The following is an 18,635-nucleotide window of genomic DNA, read 5'->3' on the forward strand; positions in this document are numbered from 1 at the left end:
TTCACGACAGACCTTCGTCACATCAAAGGCAAGTCGAACTGTGTTGCCGATGCTCTATCACGAATCCAAACGAATGCAGTTACTCTGCCGGTGCTCGATCTTCCTGCTATGGCCTCTGCCCAAGCAAACGATCCCAGTTGTACAAAATCACCACGCTCTACGTCCCTTCAGTATCAGGAAGTACCTCTAGCCACGACTTCTGGCACCATCCTACGCGATACTTCTACCGGTCTTCCTCGACCCATCGTACCCTCTGCTTATCACCGTCTCGTATTCGATGCCCTGCATGGATTCTCTCATCCAGGTATCGCCGCTACATTACGCCTTACCGCTGCACGATACGTCTGGCCGTCCATGAATAAAGATGTCCGTATGTGGGTAAAGCGATGCTTACAATGTCAACGATCAAAAGTGCACGGGCACGTAGCTGCCCCCATTGGCACGTTCACTACGCCTAATGCTTGCTTCGATCACGTTCATATAGAGATTGTGGGACCACTGCCACCATCGCACGGGTGTGGTCACATACTCACGTGCATCGACCGTTTTACAAGATGGCCCGAAGCTATACCCATCACGTCTATCACGGCGGAGACAGTTGCTCACTGCTTCGTAGAACGATGGATAGCTCTATACGGTTGTCCCGCGACTGTCACGACTGACCGAGGACAACAATTCGAGTCCGCATTATTCTCCTCACCTACTCGGCTGCTTGGTACGGAACGCATACGCACTACCGCCTACCAACCAGCTTCAAATGGTTTAGTTGGAAGGTTTCACCGTCAACTTAAAAGTGCTCTTCGAGCACACGAAAATGACAACTGGTACGAAACCTTACCGCTCGTTATCTTAGGCATCAGAACGAGTTTGAAGGCAGATATCCAATGTTCCGCCGCTGAACTTGTGTACGGCACGACACTGCGTCTGCCCGGGGAATTCATCACACTACGGAGCAGACCTAATTTCGGTAAATCAGACTGTCTGCATTTATGCGAACGCTATCTCCGGTATCAACTCGAATACAACATCGACAGGTCGCTCTCCCTCGAAAGTTATCTACCTGTTCACATGTTTTCATACGAGTAGATTCGGTACGCAAACCTTTGCAACAACCTTACGAAGGCCCTTTTCGCGTGATCGCTCGTCACGAAAAGACCTTCAGGGTTGATCGACATGGCCGCGTCGAGATCGTCAGCATTGATCGTCTCAAACCAGCACACGTCGATGACAGTGCGCTACCCGATAATTTGAGACCCAATGCTAGACCTATTAAACATACTAGCGGGATTCTTACGCCTACTTCAGGTCCTACGGTAGATACATCAGAGGTTTCATTCTCACGTCCCAGTCAACAGCACGCGTCATCTGCACCGTCTACGGACGAGACGACAGTCTCACGTCCAGATCAGCAGACCACGCCGCCCCTGACTTCGGATGAGGTTGCAGGCTCACGCGACGCAAACGAGACTGCTGTCTCACGTTTCGGTCGCCGAGTACGGTTACCCGTACGCTTCCGCGAATAGTCGCACAGTCAACAACCGATACGGTGTAGGATTATTCCTATACTACACGCATGCTACACTCTTCTCTTTTTTGATTTGCTTTTTGTTTCCTGAGCCCACGCCTTCGACCATCTCCGTTTGGTTCCGTCGACTTCAGTCAACTTTGGCGAAAGCTGGATTGGCCACCCACGCTCTTGTCAACGCACTCAGTCGATATATTGGTTTCGAATGCTTGGCATACGCTTGGTCTCGAGCTTGTTCGTTACGGTCGCTTCTGGTCTTTTGGCTCAACGTGATTTCGTCTTACGTCTGCAGCTTTTATGGTCCGCATTCCCTACGAACGCAATCTTCAGATTCAGGATACAAACCACCCTGGTGTGGCATGCCAACTCAAGCAACAAATACAGCACATCGCTCCTGGTACCGTTCTCCGAAAAAGACCTTCGTTGGCAACTCGACGATCAACGATCGCTTTCCTGTTTTGCCAATACTTCCGTCCTACAGTCGCTCGTCAGCCGATCAGTCTCACGATTTAAACCGCTACTTATCGAAAGTGTAAACCCTTTCTAGCGGGGGGCTCCTGTAGTGACTCACGTTTATCACGAGGACACGATTGGTTTAATGAAAACAATTATTATTATAACCAACTGTACCAGTGCTTGTTTTAATGTGCTTTTGTTTAACTGTGTTAATTATAGCCATTTTGTGTTTCCATTACCTTCCATCCTTGTTCCGCGGTTTTTGGTACTGTTCGCACGTACTCCGTTCTCCTGCTTTCGCTTGTACCATTTCTTGGCACGATCTCGGTATCCGTTCGATACCACGAGATCGCCAGCAAATATTTCTCGACTTGGCCCATTAACTGCCTTCTGATATTTGGCTTCCGGGTGATCTTTTGGAGTCGTTTGGCACGTGTTTCTTGGTAGCGGTGTTCATAGTCAATTTCGACTCGACTCCACGCCACAGATGTACAAATATCGAATAATTGGTGGACAGTGGTGGCAGCAGTTACACTAATCGTAGGTTTTTAATTAATATTATCATAAAAAAATAACAATGGTATGAAATTCTCTGAGCTAGTAGGAAACGTCTGCATTAAGTGTGGGTATTGCTCATGGAGGTAGTACATGACAAAAAATCCATTTTCCTTTCCAAACCAGTTGGTTGCAAACCATATTCCCTCAATTTTTTACTGGTGAACGACCTGGGACGCCTATAGACGTTTTAGATATGTCCAGTCTTCTCATATTTACGGCAACTTGAGTGATGAAACCAACATGAGCTGCAGAGGTGCAATTCACTGCATCCTTATTAGATCACCTCATATTCCTCTTGTAGCGCAACGAGAATAATTCCAGGTGATGGAGTCTGGTAGCATAAGATTTATGTTTTAGACCTATCAGCCACTTAGTTGCCCGTCTCCTTACTTGACTTAAGTGGCTTATATTTCTTCTCCAGAGAGGATAGCAGCAACATTGTGGACTTCGAGGTGGGTGTGTATATTTTAGACAGTATTAGGAGCAACTTTCAGGTGATTCTTCCAAGTCTTCTCCCAATAAAGTGAAGAGTTTTGCTTACCTCGGCTGCATCACACCTGTAATGCTTAAGCTTATGGTCTTAGTCGGTCTTTCAGATGTCCCATGCCATGAGGAGATTGGATGCACATGAAATGCCCTACCTGAACCTGTTTTAGGCTTTATGGAAGATGTTTTTATCCATGTATTCTCCAGTTTGTTCGTTGACAAGTCGTTTCATTATCTCCAAAAGCATCGGCAGTAGTGTGACTAATCTATATGAGACTGGATCCTTTCTATCGCTTTCTTTAAAGCTTGAGGAAAGAGCGGTTTGTTACCATTTTAGTGCGTGCTTGAACCGACCTTACTGGCGTGGTAATGTCTTTCATGCGCTGTTTCAGTATAATAAGTCAGATGCTCTCACTTCCTGGTGGCTGTCCTGAAAACAAGGATTTTAATCTCTTCAATGCTAACCCGAGAGTTAGTTGGATATCTTAAAGACCCTCAACTAGAACCAGAGTTGAGAAGTATTTTGCACTTACAGACTCTTGGTCTATGAATTCGGCATCAAAGAACTCTGCCATCTCTAAGTTAGTAAGGTCTTTTCCAGTTGAGCACCTAAGAGCACGAATTTCCTAGCTCGTAAACTTTCTCCTAGTCATGAATCTGTTGTGATATTTAGCTTCAGCTTGCATTTTGACTGCTAGTGTCAAGTAACAGCTATGGTAAGAGTCCATCAGGCGAACTTTCCACTTCTGCCAGGGTCTCCGTTTGACCTGTAGCCAGCGTTGTTTCTATCGCTTTGCCTGAGGTAAATGGTGTGACTAAGGTATGTAACATTTGTGGACATGTTAAACATAACTGTACCACGGTCGCTACTTCTTGTTAGTGTGTTGACGTGGAAATCCTTAACTCGAAGCTGATAAATTGTCAGTAAATAATGCATGTTCGAGTGTTTCCCGTCTTTATCCCATCTCCTGGTGCCATTCACGTGTTCAGTCTGCTCCTAACTTCTAATGGCTATGACAAGGCACTTATGGAACTGTAGTTGTATTGGCCCTAACCACACAATCTTCAAAGCTGAACACGAGATAACTGGGAAAATGTATATCCAACAATTAACATGAAGAAAAGGCCAACAATGGTGAACGCTGGAGTATTCATTCAACAAATCGGATGGCATAACTCAGCCTCGCAGACGTGGTCATTCTGTATAACTTTTATTTATCCACTCTAAATATGTTATTCTGCCTTTAGCCTAAATGTGTTCTTCAGGAGCACTAAGTATCGTAGTGCTAATTCTCACGATACGATGAGTCAATGTAGACAACAATGCATTTTCCACGTAAGATCTTATAGATTAGGTAGTTATGTGATGACATATCTACAACTTTAGGTCTATTATTAGAGTGGTACTAATAACGAACTTAGATCATTATTTTACGGAATCACACTGTAGGGGTTGTCACTACCGTGCTGAGATTTAGTGACAGTGTTGAAATTTTCAGCTAATAATGTTTTATCAAACCCCAGGTTTGGTTGCTTTGGTATCGCCAGTATTATCTCACCCTTATGGGTGATAGAACCTGTATGGAGCAGGTATTAATCGTTCTCATTAAAGCAACATCAACATGATTGTTTAGCCGGTTAAATTGGTAATAAGTGATGTTTTGACCTTAGAGTGACTGTTAATATGTGTTGCGACTCCACCTATTGTTTTCTGTACCCTATCGTATCCAAAAAGCTTTGTAACTTCATGAGTGATAGTCATGTTTCGGTTAGGACTATGATCTTCGGACCTTATTAAAAGCACATGTTTCTGATTTCCCCCGGTTTACCTCCTAGCCCTCTTATGTTGTTATTGAGGCGATTTATTGCTTGTCTCACCATCTGATGCTCCTTCACGGAAGCATTTGTCTTCTAGTTCTCCAACAAACTATCGTTTGGTGTGTATTAGCCAGTTTCGTGCGGATTGGCCTCTTGAGGTTATTGCATGTATAGCGTGTCTCACTAGCGTGACCGTGGTCTCTGTGTTCGGCACCGTGGTGATAGTGGTCAGCCAAATCAACGTGTTTTATTATGTTTACTGACATTGTCCTATAGAGCCAAGTATGTTTCCACAACATTCGATGTGACTGGAGAGGTCATTTTCTGAGTTGCATCACACGTGAACGGCCCCAGTTAGGCCTTCTTAGTTTCGGAACCTTACAGTCATCAGGTGCGGAGGCGTAATGGCTGTGAAATGTAGCGGATGAGGTTGCCTGGGAATGCTAATTATCGCGGAAGCGTGAAGGCCTGTAGTACGTGGTAGTTAACGCCACTGTTGCATAGAGCGTTTGTGAAATTCATCCCTATTACCACCTACTAGCTCAGGCTAACGTCTGATGTAATTGTCACTCATTTTAAAGTTTTCGAGCGCTGTAGCCGTTTTCCTTCTCAGCTCTCACCTGTTGCCCCTTACTACTAATGAGTACTTGGATATTGACAACAGCTGGCAACCTGTTTGATGTATGAGCTCAGGTTGTAGCTCTTATGCCGATGTTATTGGTTAAGCCTGTGCTTTAAGGTATGGATATACTGGCGTGAACTGATCCAGTTGATTCTACTGGCGTATTTTACTTCCCTTTTTTTATATCCGTTGTTACTGCCGTATTACAGCGACAGTGAACTCAACAACTGCAGAAATTACATTCAAATCCTGAGTTACTGTTTTTGGTGAGCAACTAGCATGTGATACAATTGTCGTTTTCCTACTATTTCCCCCAGTAGGCTGCGTCACGGGCAGTTCAGAACACTCTTTACTGCTATTTAACTTCTGCTTACCATTCTTATTATAAGCAGAACCCTCGATATTAGTCTGATCTTACCTCCTTAGTCGGATACTAAATTTTACTGTTTAGGTCAAATGATCCACACTGTACATATCACTTTAAAGTTGTTTGTTCGGTATCTTATCGGGCTTTCCTAAAATTTTGTTTCTCAAAACAGAGACTTTAAAATTATGATGAACTCTTGAACAAGTTCGACAACATGCAATAGAATATTAGGCAACATAAGGGAATTCTTTAGTCAAAATCACATAATAAAAGCTCAGACGAGAAAGACTGAAGAACATAAAGTGTGGTCAAAAGAGATCTTAATAAAAGTTAAAATACACGACAGGGAGAAGGAACAAGTAAATGACAGTACTATCAAACAAAATTCTGTGGAGGGATTTTCAGCGTTCTCTTTCCGTTACATTGGCCCCCAAAATCCCTCCAGCTACGCAAAGACACCTTAGAATACATTCCTGTCATGGCTCTCCTTACTAACTCCTCTATATCAATGGGAAGTACAGGACTTACAACAGTACGCCTGTACATCCATAAACCTAACCTACAGTCCGTTCCTTTTTGGCCCCCTCCATAAATCAAAGCAGCCTCCTTATATGTTCTCTTATCACTATGACTAGTAACTTACTATCAAGCAAAACGTTGTCCGGAGGTTTGCACTTGAGTATATTCCACGAGTAGACAAAGTAACTGCAACCTGTCTCAGTCAGGATCTTCATCATTAAGTCGATAAGATCTCTACCACCAAGGCCCAGGCGCAAAATAACATAATACAACGCATAAATCCGAACTGTGTGGGTCACACCTTCACCTGAGTCCAACACTTTAACAGTTGTACGATCAGATGCATATTGTAACAACACTGCTTGAATAGTAACATACATAGCTGCAGTATAAAACGTCCCAAACATGATCTGTGTCATCTCACGGTTTGCTTTCGAGTTCGATGAAGCTTCTATCAACAACACAGGATGTTCCTCTCGATCCACTCGCAATTCGTTGTAAAATGTATGGTATCATATCTTCTCTATATCACTCCACTTAGTCACAATACCACGTTCAGTTTGGTACTTCAGTGTCAGGATACCAAGTTTTGGTTGAGCATTGTCTCCCGCACAACTGTCCTTTTGATCCATTCCCACCATCACTTCTTGATGTCTAGGTCTTCCACCAACGGAGGGGATACGGCTCTGTGAGCATCATCTCCGGAGAAGCCAGCTTTACACCTACCAGACCCATTGCCGGTAACAGGGACAGCAATGTCTTCCTCAGCCACTCCTCTAGGTGGAGGAACAATTTTATAACATTCATGAAGGTAAGCGTCCCGCTCTACTATGCTACTTACGTTTGAATCATTCAGAGATTATGATTTGTCAGGGGAATAATCGTAAGAAAAAATAATTGTTATGCCCCACAGGGACATCAGTTTGAGAAATATGATTTTCAATCCTTTCCCCATGTTTGTTGTGGCCTGCTGGTCCAAAAAGAGCTCATCCTGGCAGTGTTCTGACAGCATAAGGTCCCTTTCTTTCACCTAACCTTTGGTCCAGTACCCAATGCACTTCAGGCACGTCACAACCGATAAGCAATATAACTTCTCTACCCACTAATTCTGTCCAAGGTAAATCCATAAGATGGGACCATTTCTTAGCACTGTCCTTCACAGGTATTCTTAGTCTGTGCACCGGAAAATCATCTGCTACAACAGTCTGTTCAATACATATACATTCGTTTCCGTTTAATGAGTAGGCTTCAAAAGCTTTGGTCGTCGACCTGACCAACGTATCTTCGTTTACTGTTTTGGTGTTAATCGACGTACTCTCTGACGATAAACCTGAAAGTTGTGTGGTACTTGACTTGATTGCAGTTGCATCTGAGCCATTGTCTGGAAAGGCATATCCGCAAACTTCCTCATCCCCAGCTCTAAGGCGTACAGGGATTGAACCAAGAAACACATCTTTTATAGACTCTGTGTACTCACAATGACTTTCTTTCAACCACTCACTCAAACCACCCTGAACTTGAATGTGTTTATGCAGCAGCATGTGGTACCGATCCCGGCAACCTTCGACAGAGCATACAACACGATCTTTGCAATCCACCGATCTGTGGCCCCTTCTAAGACAACAAAAACACAAATAATTTTCTCTTGCTTTCGCCCACTTATCGTTGACTGCTAATGTGGAGAACTGAGAACATTTATCAATCCTATGATTTTCTCTGCATATAACACAAGGTAACTTGCTAACAATTTTACCGAACGACAACCATTGTGTAGAACAGGCTACCTTGCTTACAACCCGTTCACTAGCTGTTGCAATCTGCCCGAATCTGCTCAGTAGAATTTCTACTCTAGATGGTACAAATTCTGTTAACTCGACAAAAGTAGGCTTTCTTCCATTTGCTGTTTTCTTTCCGACTGTTTCAGCCCATTTCATCTGTAACGCCGTGAGCAACCTCTTTACTAGGCTTCTATAGTTCTTACAGAGTTGATATCCGCCTAATAATCCATTTGTTCTAAGGCTACAGAACAATTTTCCATCTTTATTGCTAACCTAGACAGACTTTCTCCATCATTGTGCTTTATATTGGAACCTTCAGTCAAATTGTTTAGCAAATCCCGGCTTACACACGTTTCAGTGTATTAAATCCTCTACGATAACCCGATGGCGGTGGAAGCATTATGCATTCTTCTATGGCCTCTCGAGCTTTTCCTGTACAATAATGTAACGAAAATAAGAGCCGTTGACCATCATCTTTAACCTTGGATACCACATATAACTCGAACTGTCGGGTAAATTTCCAGTACTTTGCTGGTCGCCCATCAAAACTACTTAGTTCTACCCTTAGAAGCTCAAGACCCACACTAAGGGATGACATGGTCACTTCCCACTTTTTCGGATAGTCTAAAAGTTTTGACTTTTCTGGGGACTCGATCCTAAGGTCATGCGAACGGCTTACGAAACTGTGAACATATCCTTGTCCTCTGTCATCACAATTGGAGGTAGAAGATACTCTACTACATACGTTCTCTTTCAACCTTATGGACCCGAACTCTCTCTGAAGGCACAGTAGTCGTTTCCTCTGTCTCTCTTTCAATTCTCTAATTTCTAATAATTGCATTTCCCTCAACTGTCTTTCTTTTAACTCTGCTACGGTGGTACTAGAGCAAATTTTGCTATGTTTAGTTAATAAACTAACATTAGAGCCATGACATGAAAATGCATCTGAAGGGAATTGCCGTACATCTGAAGGTACACCCGATTGCATTTCTTCGTGGCCTAACAATGGATTTTCGTTTATCTTATTGCGCTTGCCAGGCATTTTCAGCGTTCTCTTTCCGTTACACTACTTAATAGGCTAAAAGTAAAATGTAGGGCAATATAGATAAGCAGTTCGCGAGATGAATGTTTAGGAGGTGAAAACCAATAGAAATAAGCGAAAATATACTACGCCATAAAAGAATCTGGAAGATACTTAAAATTGCAATGTCACCTTCTACCGTCCTAGAAAGCAACTTCACGTGGGTCCGGTAAATTTCCCACAAGCTCTATGATAACAAGTAAATGAATATCAGTTTAAACAAACAGGAAGAAAGGAGTTAATTGAGACAGTTAGAACTACTACGCAATTGTACGACCTTGGTATCATTATGGTTGCCAGATTTGTTATTGGTGTCGTCTACTAGCAAGAGAAGACACAGATCGTACGCTTGAAAGTGTCTGAACATTTCAGTCTGGTAAAGAAAATTAGATATCTCCGTTTATTGGTGAGGAGTCAACGAGATCATGCCGGACGAATTATTAGTTTTTAATGTGTTCACTTAACTGAATAAACCTAAACTGTTTCTATCAAAAACAAATTCGAGGTTTCTTAAGTGTGATAAATCTACTTACATTCGATAACATATCAAGTTGTATCATTGTAGTGTCAGGAGAGTCACTATTAGTACCTTCCTATGTAAAGCAGAATGATTTGATTATCTGAGGGACCAAAAACGACTTTTCATCAGTTACCTGTTCAGTTTACAATGATTTATACTCAGAATTAGGTCACAGGGCTTCATACGTTGTATCTTACGAAATTATACTTAGAAGACTACATCTGAATTTGTGGTATAAAATCTTTTATCGTTTGATTCGGAGACAAAACGTATTTGTTAAAGTATGCTATTTCACATGTTTCAAACGATGTCATGAAAATTTTCTGTCACAAATCCTCTTAGTTTGTATAACGAAAGTAAGATACATTTTCCACTATATGTAAGACTGTTCGACGAAATTCAGGCTCCTCTACCAAAAGAAATATTGAAAGGAACCCAAACATTATTTACATAAGTCATGCTGCGAAATTATGGCCTTTTATTTTCATTCTGTTAGACGACAATGGTATAATTCCGTCTGTGCGCAGTTCTGAAAAATTGAAAAGTCTACGTTTAAGTATCAATCTATTGGTCACCGTGAATTATTTCAAGTGTTTGGACTTATTGACTTACCGATAGGTATTTCCAGAAGTAATACGAAGAATATTGATCAATTTAGATACCCGGGCGAACCTATAGTGATAATTCCAGACAGAAAAAAATTCTGATCGGCAAATCTATCAGCTTCACCCTCTGTGTTATCACAGACGTGGTGACTGCTTGACAACTCATGCATAAGATTAGGAAGTTCCAAAGTTCCAAGGGATTATTTCAAATGTAATAGGAGCAATACACGAGGAATAAGATGTCACAGTAATCCTGTTTTTTTGATTCAGGTTTCCGGATTGCACTACGACCATATCATTGTCAAAAAACAACTCACTGCAGAGATTATAAAAATGCTTTCATCAACTTACTGATGATCTTCATCCTGGTATACGGAGACCTTGCAACGTCGTAAAGTGAGTGGTGGACCAAACGGATCGAAAATCGAAGGGTTCACTACAGAGATTCGGTGAAAGGATGTACAAATAGATGGCACAAAATGGAAGAGTTCATGACACTGGTTATAAAAAAGTATAAGAACTGATCGAAATTAGGTTATTTAGGCAGGGTAGCATACAATTATATTTTTCGCATAAACTCTTGCTGGAGCGCGTTGCAAAGCATACACTTGTAAAAAGATTGTGATTTACTATAGTTAACCGGTTAATATGTTGTTGGCATTACCCCGTTAAATTAGGTTGTTCATATGAGTTTCAGTATTTTAGATGCCTTTACTGAAAAACAAAACAACTCACAGTCGTCAATATATTTAAAGACTTTCAAAGGTATGATACGGGAGGATGAAAATCACGGAAGTGAGAAAGTCACGTTGTGGCAATCAGAATTCTTCCAAACGAAAATGGCATTTTATTGAATAGGAGGTGGTTTCGTTTTTCAAAAAGTGGATATGTATTCATATATACAAACTTCTGATTATGAATGTGAACCATTTAAACCCAACAAACTTCTCTATACGCTTTTAATCTTCCCATTAAGTCGCTATTTGGAGTCCTGAGTATCGAAGTTTGCTTATCAGCATCAGTTTCGGACACCGAGTGTCATAAATTCGAAGTTCATCAATTTCAAAGCCTTAAAATCATAGTCAACAGAGGAAAGTTATTCTACACCTTGCGTGAATGAAACTTAAAATAATGTACATCTAATCAATAAGAAACTGGAAGAATCGTAAATTAACAATACCATCTATCTCCATCTAATATATTGACGCTGTAACTTTCGTTGATAGATTGGACGCGTAGTGCAGTGCTTCAAGATAAAACAGCTGCTCGATATATATATATATATATATTCTACGATCACAATTAGCAAAAGTTCTCATAAGTATAGTTACTCCACACCCTAAATTTTAAGTACCAATGTGGTGTTGAAAATAGTGAAACTTATGAGCAAAATGACAAAATGTGTGCTGTATACACTATTTTCATGATATCTGTGATCCATGGTTGATGATAAGTGTGACTGAATCCCTAGCTTCTTTCATGTTTATGACCCGTTAGTGTGCAAATTTCTCAATAATTATTCACACTTTATGGCGCTGATATATGACCTTTGTCACGTGGGTCATTTCTCTGTTAGTTTTTCCATGGTAAGAGGTTGCATATTCTCGGAAGTTTAATTTTAGCCCGTTGCCATGAGAAACGTTCCAGATTTCTCATACTCCTGTAAAGTTTCGAAATAACTAATTGATGTTTGAACTCTAAGTCCTAATTATAGTTGTTTGAGAAACTAGATAAGTTCACGTTCAGATAGGGTGCTCCTCAGTTTGACTACTGACAGATATCTGTTCACCTTGAACAACCAGATCAGCACTACAACCCACTTTTTACACAATCGTCAAGAGGAATAATGAAGACAAATTTCACATGTTTTGTGTTACAAGATAGCTATAAGGGCAAGTTGGTACAAACAATTTGTGAGTTTTAACAAAAATTATAGTGCTCTGTATGTATATTGTCTGTAATAGAGGTTTAAGAGCTACTTGGTGACTATGAATGCCAACACTAATTAGATTTCACAACCAAACCTTGTCTTTATCTACTGGCTTATTAATGGTATTTCCTACTCTTTGGTATCCACCCCTTCATACTCTATGATATCATCCCACAATCTACGCAATAAGGAAAATATTCTGGCGATTCCAAGAACCCACACAAACTTACGTCAGAATTTTTTCCTTATTCGCTACTCAACGATGTGGAACAGACTGCCAGTGAACCTCCGTTGCAGTGAAACTACAACCCGGTTCAGAAGTCTTCTTGATGGTTTTCTTTCCGAAAGTGGATTGTGTCACCTATTTAACATCACTGTGCTTAATAATAATTTATATAAACAAGGTTTGTCATCCATCTAATTGGCTGAAATTCAAAATGTAACCTTTGAAGCTTTTCACGTCTACTTTATTTCTATTCATCCTAATATATGAAGTCTGCTTATGTTCGTACCTATAATTAGTACTGTTATTAATATAATCATTGGTCCCCCGACACAATAGGTAATCTTTTCATCTCTTCTTATCTTTCTAACCATATATTTTTCCTAAACATCCAAAGTCTATAACTAAAAACAAAAAATTATCCTATGTTACACTCACATAAATTAACTTCTTAAATTCATCTTTACCGTATATACATAACACAGAAATTTGTATATGATTATCCTTTGCAGTTAATTGTGACTTTCATAGCATCATTCTTCATTATTATTGCACAAACAAAAGGCGCGCTATCTAAAAAGGACAGTGGTATTGTTTCTCGTTGAATTAGTAAATTGTTTTGATCGTAAATTACGTATCAAAACTACGATTTACACTTTAATTGAATCTAATACAGTTAAAGTGATATTCTGTTGAGTTTTTTTGGCTTTTGTGTATTTATTACGTTCGAAGCATTCTTGGTCTGTGTCAAAGTACTTTCGTTAAGGTTTGAAATCTTGCTAAAGTTTTTCTTGTGATAGCCTTTTATTCGTTGACTGACATTTGTGTTCATACTGTGATCATATTGTGTATTACATTTCGATCAGACTAAAATGGTTGGTAGTACTCACAAATGTGGACAACCAAACTGTTTGTTCCCTGTGGAAGAGGGAATGCAGTGTGACGAATGCCATAAGTGGTTCCACAAAATGTGCACCCGCTTAAGTCCCACCGCATACAAAAGATGCTCGAAGCCTAACTCACATTGGCTTTACATGTTTTGCTGTGCCAACAAGGCATTACTAATACAGGAGGCTATGAGCCTGTTGGCTTTGGCCTGTAAAAAGAAGGATGGCATATGCGCCGACAACACGGGCACTGACAGCGACGAATGTGTCAGTGTAGTACCTGCTGTTACGCGACGCCTCAAACAACCGACTCTGACTGACGTAAAAGTGGAATCTTCGTTGACATTAACAGGGGGAGTAGTACCACCTGGTACTGACATTGTTAATAATGCACCTTTAATGGGAACCGAAGATCTGGATAAAATAGTCATCGTTCCAAATAGTCCCAGTGTTATGAGGGATGAAAAATGGACTACGGTACGTAGGAAACGAAACGAAAAGAAAAAAGCTGTAAGCAGTACACAGGTAGTTAGTAACTCACTGGTGGACCCAAATTGTGAGCCACAAATTGCACTACCAAAATCTGAAGGTAAGAGTGAAACCCATCCTGGCGTGACTGAGAAGAAAAATCTAATAACATCGAATATTATTGTGAGCAAATTGCGGGAGTCAAACGACCCTGATCCGAAAATTAGACACGCGCATGACTTAGAAAAGCTAGGAGAATACATTCGTAGTATTTTACCAGATAACTCCAAAGGAGTTCAGGTCAAAAAATTGGTAAGAATAGGCAAGAGGACCGAGGACAATGTTGAACCCCGTCCATGCAGACTCCTTAAGGTAATCCTAGGATCGGAGAAGCAACGGGATCTCTTGTTAAGTAGCGCTCGTTGTCACGACAATTCCGACATCCGAGTTAGACCTGACATGTCTTTCGAAGATAGAATAAAAAGGAAAAAAGCACTAGCTGAACTTGAAACCCGTCGGCAAAACGGCGAGGAAAATCTCCGACTAGTGGGTTTTCGGATAGTCAGGTCTTGGAAGCGAATGCTACCAAGGCCTGTGTGGATAGGCTGTTCTACTTAGGAGTTTTATATGCCAACGCTCGTAGTTTACGAAATAGGTTCTATGAACTAGAAGCACTAGTAGACAGGTTAAAGCCACTCATAGTAGCAGTGACAGAAACTTGGTCAGTCCATGACTTAGACATTACTCCAGAATTATCCGGATACCATTGCATCAGGAGTGATAGACATAGATGTAGAAAAGGAGGCGGCGTCCTGTTATATATAGCCAATGGCATAAATATCCGCTCCTCTGCTAGCGAATCCCATGATAGCGGCACTTGTGAAGTCATTAGCTGTAAGTTGGCAATAGGATGTAGTACATTTATGCTAGGTGTCATCTATCGGAGCCCAATCTGCTTAGCTGATGACTTTGTTTTAGAGCACATTCATCTTTGAAGTGATAATACCAGGTGCTTGATAATAGGAGACTTTAACGCACCTGATATTAGTTGGACTGATATGACCACAGAAGGATCTATAAACTCCTTTGATAGTAGGTTACTGATAACAATAATGGAGCATGCACTAATGCAGCATGTATCCCAACCCACACGTTTTGGTGTTAACCAGGGTTCTTCTCTGCTGGATTTGGTAATCACTCATGAGACTGAGGATATTGTCGACTTAAATATTCTTCCACCGTTAGTAAACAGCGATCACGCTGTTTTGTCATTCGCGTTTAGAACTAGGGACATGTTATACGATCAGGTTACACCGCGCCCAAATGTATGGAAAGCTAACATATCAGCCATTCAGGAATGCGCTGCTAAGACAGATTGGTTAGTAGATACTAGCATATCAGTTGAAGAAGGATGGTCTGTATTTAAAGGTAAATTTAGACTAGTTACGTCCCCGTTCATACCATACCTGGTACCGCGAAGACCGAATAATAGTCCACCATGGATAACTAAAACGGTCAGGAAACTCCTTAGAAAAAGGAAGAATCACTGGAATATGTTCATCTCTACTGGCTTAGAACAATACAGATCTAGTTATTGTAAGATTAGGAATGTCTGTAAAGCGTTAATAAGCAAGACTAGACAACCATACGAAAAACAATTGGTTAGGGATTCTAGATATAGTCCGAAACGGTTATTCTCGTATATAAAAAGGTGAACTAAGAGAAGCGATGGAATTCCATCACTTTTGATACGAGACAATCCGTTAATCTTAGCAGAGAATGATGCCGAAAAAGCTGAAGCTTTATCGGAATATTTTAGTAAAGTGTTTTCTATCGGTAATGAGGAACGACCAATGATTCATTGTGACCGTGACGGCTCGCTGATGGATCCTGTAGTCATTGAGAAAGACACTGTTTTAAGGCTACTTCAGCATCTCAAACCTGATAAGTCCAGTGGTCCCGATGATATTCATCCTAGGATTATGAAAGCCATATCAGATGAAATTGCTGAACCATTAGCGATACTATTCGACATGTCTCTGAGACAGTCCAGACTTCCTAGAGACTGGAAAGACGCCATAATAAGTCCGGTGTATAAGGCCGGGAGTAAGGATTTAGTTAGTAACTATAGACCCGTTAGCTTAACTAGTGCAGCTGTGAAACTGATGGAGAACATCATTCGGATAGCTGCCATAAACTATGTTGAAGGGCAAAATCTTTTCTCCAGGGCACAACATGGTTTTCGGAAAGGCCTATCTTGCTTGACAAATCTTCTCATTGCACGAGAAGAGTAGGCTGCGGCAAAGGATCGGAATGCTCCTGTGGATGTAATTTTCATAGATCTAAGTAAAGCCTTTGATAAGGTTTCCCACTCTGGTCTTAGATTCAAACTGAAACGTTTTGGAATCCATTACACAGTCGTCGATTGGATAAGTAACTTTCTCCATGACAGGAGACAAAGGGTAAGGGTTAATGGGGCTCTCTCCTCGTGGGTACCTGTAAAAAGTGGGGTTCCCCAAGGCACAATCCTAGGTCCTCTTCTCTTTTTACTTTATGTAAATGAATTGCCAACTGTAGCAAAATCATCCGTTCTACTCTTCGCTGATGACATAAAGATTTGGAGACCCATACATAGTATGTCGGATAGAATAGTATTACAGGACGATCTTAGATCATTGGTGGCATGGTTAGACAGGTGGTCACTAGAAGTAAATCCTAATAAGAGTGTAGTGATGCAAATAAATAACTCTGATGAATCGTATGACTATACACTACGTGGATTCGTGCTACCCAAAGCAAGAAACTATAAAGACTTAGGAGTTATATTAAGCAATGATCTCAAAACGACTAGTCACTGTAAGGCTGCTGCTGCAAAAGGCTATAGGGTATTATGGTAAATTCGTAGGTCTTTTCAGTATTTAGATGATGGAATGTTTGGATTACTATACCCGATTTATGTGCGACCACATTTAGAATATGGGATTCAAGCAGAGTCCTTGCTTTAAGTATGAAGGAGTCCAACGACGAGGTACTAAGATGGTAAAAGGTCTATCTGGCCTATCTTATGAAGACAGGCTGAGACACCCTAACTTATTTCCGTTATCTTACCGTAGAATACGGGGTGATCTAATATTGGCTTATCGCATATTGAACTATGACATTGGTACTAACATGTATTATCTTTTAATTCCATCTAGGACTGATCATTTAAGAGGACATTCGAAGAAAGTTCGAAAACCGAGATCAAATCGTTTACATCTAGATTTTCGTTTCTCGCACCGAGTAGTGAATTACTGGAATTCTCTACCGGAACACGTAATATTAGCACCGTCTGTTAATATATTCAAAACGAGATTGGACCTCCACAGTAATGCAAATTGCAAGGATTAATATAGGTCGACAGACCTCCTATCCTTATTACTGAAGACTGACTGAAGACAAATGTGTATACTAATATCCGGTTTCCCTCTGCATACTATTACATAAATCTACGTGTAGTTATCCGAGTGTACTCAAGGAATTTTTTCATCTTATTATTTTTAAATTTTTGGTTTACTTTAGAGGTCAATATTCATTACACAATTACTATTATTACCATAGTCTAAGCCCTTCACAAGGTGTTCATTCATTTTCTTTCTCTTTTTTCCATCTAAATAAATATTATTCTGAGGTTTGCGAAGTTTGTAATTAAGACAATAATTTGTGTTACACTTAGATTAACTTTCCAAACTCGTTTTATCTTCACTATGTATATATGACCCATACATATTGATATTTCATTATCCTTTTCGCTTAATTGAGGCTTTCATATTATTATTATTAGAAGCTTTATTCAACATTATATTTTTGGTACAACATAGAATTCTCAGCATAAAGTATTTCAACAAGTTTTCTTTTCTTATACCTTGATCGATTGTGACGATAAATTTTGAATGACCAGTTAGATGTTAGGAGTTCGGTAATCCACATTTGATTAATGTTCATTCGTTTCAATGCATATAGCCGGCCACCATGATGTCGCTGATTGCACCTTTTTGTATCCCGTATAGCGAAAGGTTGTAAACTTTTCATAAACGCGCCTGAATAGATTGTGTGCACAATAGACATAATGATGTGCTAAAACAAACAATAAAACAGATAACTTGATGAAATATCTAGATCGGAGGAACAGGTAGCCCAGATATTCAAGCAGGCCGCCTTCACCGTTCAGTTATGTATAGCATCACTCCAAACGATGACTGCACAAACACTTATTCTAGCATCATATCTTACTACAATAACAAGTTATTTTTTTCTTAATCGTTTTCTATTTTATTGTTGTTACTAATTTGACGATACACACATAGTCGTTTATTCTCGTTTTGTGTTCATAAACACGCCTATTAAACTATTTGCGTATTTCACGTCTCCTTTATTTCTATTCCCTTATTTTCTTCCTTTCCTTCTTTAAACTCAATTCAATGCTCTTCTCAATTACACAGAACCTGGCTTATTTTCACTCTATTATTATTACTCTTTTTTTCAAATATGGCAAATATAATGCTTACACTATTGAAACTTGTGCATTATTTCATTTTTGAAGAAACCCGAAATGGTTTCTTCCCGACATTTATGTACCCATATGATGTTGGTGATTAATAATAATGACTTGTTACAGGTATTAGTATGTAAGCAAACGAGAGGCCAGAATCAATGGATGATAACCAGTTTCATTACATAAATTCCCATCCTAGGTCACTTATAATACAATAGACAGACAGCGGTTGAGGCGGTTGGAATATCGACGTTCATA

This window comes from Schistosoma haematobium, chromosome ZW (genome assembly GCF_000699445.3).
Source record: "Schistosoma haematobium chromosome ZW, whole genome shotgun sequence".
Classification (NCBI taxonomy): domain Eukaryota; kingdom Metazoa; phylum Platyhelminthes; class Trematoda; order Strigeidida; family Schistosomatidae; genus Schistosoma; species Schistosoma haematobium.